This window comes from Oncorhynchus gorbuscha, unplaced genomic scaffold, assembly GCF_021184085.1.
Source record: "Oncorhynchus gorbuscha isolate QuinsamMale2020 ecotype Even-year unplaced genomic scaffold, OgorEven_v1.0 Un_scaffold_17445, whole genome shotgun sequence".
NCBI lineage: Eukaryota > Metazoa > Chordata > Actinopteri > Salmoniformes > Salmonidae > Oncorhynchus > Oncorhynchus gorbuscha.
Genome location: NW_025759045.1, coordinates 1782 through 4778, shown reverse-complemented (window position 1 = coordinate 4778; position 2997 = coordinate 1782). Strand labels below are relative to the sequence as shown.

The following is a 2997-nucleotide window of genomic DNA, read 5'->3' as shown; positions in this document are numbered from 1 at the left end:
AAAAAAGTATCCTTTCTTATGGACGAGGGATTTGGCAGTGCGGTCATTGAGATTTTATACTTCTTGTTGGAAGCACAGGGGGATTAGCTCAAATGGTAGAGCGCTCGCTTAGCATGTGATAGGTAGTGGGATCGATGCCTGCATCCTCCAACTATTTAGTTTAGATCAATCAGCACACATTGTTGTTGAAGCTCTGGATACTAACCCAACAATACAACTATTTCCACCACTGGGCTCACTGCAGTCACTACTTCAACCTTTACTGAACTACCATGAAAAATACTTTTAGACAGCTGAAGCAAGCATACTTTAAAAAAAGTATCCTTTCTTATGGACGAGGGATTTGGCAGTGCGGTCATTGAGATTTCATACTTCTGATTGGAGCTGCAGGGGGATTAGCTCAAATGGTAGAGCGCTCGCTTAGCATGCGAGAGGTAGCGGGATCGATGCCCGCATCATCAAACTATTTATTTTGGTTCAATCAGCACACATTGTTGTTGTAGCTCTGGATACTAACCCAACAATACAACTATTTCCACCACTGGGCTTACTGCAGTCACTACTTCAACCTTTACTGAACTACCATGAAAAATACTTTTAGACAGCTGAAGCAAGTATCCTTTCTTAGGGACGAGGGATTTGGCAGTGCGGTAATTGAGATTTCATACTTCTTATTGGAGGCACAGGGGGAGTAGCTCAAATGGTAGAGCGCTCACTTAGCATGTGAGAGGTAGCGGGATCGATGCCTGCATCCTCAAACTATTTAGTTTGGTTCAATCAGCACACATTGTTGTTGTAGCTCTGGAGACTAACCCAACAAAACAACTATTTCCACCACTGGGCTTACTGCAGTCCCTACTTCAACCTTTACTGAACTACCACGAAAAATAATTTCAGACAGATGAAGCAAGCATACTTTTAAAAAAAGTATCCTTTCTTATGGACGAGGGATTTGGCAGTGAGGACATTGAGATTTCATACTTCTAGTTGGAGGCACAGGGGGATTAGCTCAAATGGTAGAGTGCTTGCTTAGCATGTGAGATGTGGCGGGATCGATGCCTGCATTCTCCAACTATTTAGTTTGGTTCAATCAGCACACATTGTTGTTGTAGCTCTGGATACTAACCCAACAATACAACTATTTCCACCACTTGGCTTACTGCAGTCACTACTTCAACCTTTACTGAACTACCATGAAAAATATTTTTAGAGAGCTGAAGCAAGCATACTTTAAAAAAGTATCCTTTCTTATGGACGAGGGATTTGGCAGTGCGGTCATTGAGATTTTATACTTCTTGTTGGAGGTGCAGGGGGATTAGCTCAAATCGTAGACTGCTTGCTTTGCATGTGAGAGGTAGTGGGATCGATACCTGCATCCTCCAACTATTTAGTTTGGTTCAATCAACACACATTGTTGTTGTAGCTCTGCATACTAACCCAACAATGCAACTATTTCCACCACTGGGCTTACTGCAGTCACTACTTCAACCTTTACTGAACTACCATGAAAAATACTTTTAGACAGCTGAAGCAAGCATACTTTAAAAAAAGTATCCTTTCTTATGGACGAGGGATTTGGCAGTGCAGTCATTGAGATTGCATACTTCATGTTGAAGGCGCAGGGGGATTAGCTCAACTGGTAGAGTGCTCGTTTAGCATGTGAGAGGTAGCGGGATTGATGCCTGCATCCTCCAAATATTTAGTTTGTTTCAATCAGCACACATTGTTGTTGTAGCTCTGGATACTAAACCCAACAATACAACTATTTCCACCACTGGGCTTACTGCAGTCACTACTTCAACCTTTATTGAAGTAACATGAAAAATACTTTTAGACAGCTGAAGCAAGCATACTTTTTAAAAAGTATCCTTTCTTATGGACGAGGGATTTGGCAGTGCGGTCATTGAGATGTCATACTTCTTGTTGGAGGCGCAGGGGGATTAGCTCAAATGGCAGAGCACTTGCTTAGCATGTGAGAGGTAGCGGGATTGATGCCTGCATCCTCCAACTATTTAGAGGGATTTGGCAGTGCGGTCATTGAGATTTCATACTTCTTGTTGGAGGCACAGGGTGATTAGCTCAAATGGTAGAGCGCTCGCTTAGCATGTGAGAGGGACCGGGATTGATGCCTGCATCCTCCAACTATTTAGTTTGGTTCAATCATCACACATTGTTGTTGTAGCTCTGGATACTAACCCAACAATACAACTATTTCCACCACTAGGCTTACTGCAGTCACTACTTCAACCTTTGCTGAACCACCATGAAAAAAACTTTTAGACAGATGAAGCAAGCATACTTTAAAAAAATGATCCTTTCTTATGGACGAGGGATTTGGCAGTGCAGTCATTGAGATTTCATACTTATTGTTGGAGGCGCAGGGTGATTAGCTCAAATGGTAGAGCGCTCGCTTAGCATGTGAGAGGGACCGGGATTGATGCCTGCATCCTCCAACTATTTAGTTTGGTTCAATCAGCACACATTGTTGTTGTAGCTCTGGATACTAACCCAACAATACAACTATTTCCACCACTGGGCTTACTGCAGTCACTACTTCAACCTTTACTGAACTACCATGAAAAAAACTTTTAGACAGCTGAAGCAAGCATACTTTTAAAAAAATTATCCTTTCTTATGGACGAGGGATTTGGCAGTGCGGTCATTGAGATATCATGCTTCTGATTTGAGCTGCAGGGGGATTAGCTCAAATGGTAGAGTGCTCGCTTAGCATGCGAGAGGTAGCGGGATCGATGCCCGCATCCTCCAACTATTTAGTTTGGTTCAATCAGCACACATTGTTGTTGTAGCTCTGGATACTAACCCAACAAAACAACTATTTCCACCACTGGGCTTACTGCAGTCCCTACTTCAACCTTTACTGAACTACCACAAAAAATAATTTCAGACAGATGAAGCAAGCATACTTTTAAAAAAAGTATCCTTTCTTATGGACGAGGGATTTGGCAGTTCGGTCATTGAGATTTCATACTTCTTGTT

General features: G+C 42.3%; 1 non-coding gene across 1 annotated transcript; it reads left to right on the top strand.

Moving 5' to 3' along the window:
- The first annotated feature begins 2693 nt into the window (after positions 1 to 2693).
- trnaa-agc lies at positions 2694 to 2766 on the top strand. The gene has a single exon. It is a non-coding gene; the product is annotated as a tRNA-Ala (tRNA).
- Positions 2767 to 2997: the final 231 nt, after the last annotated feature.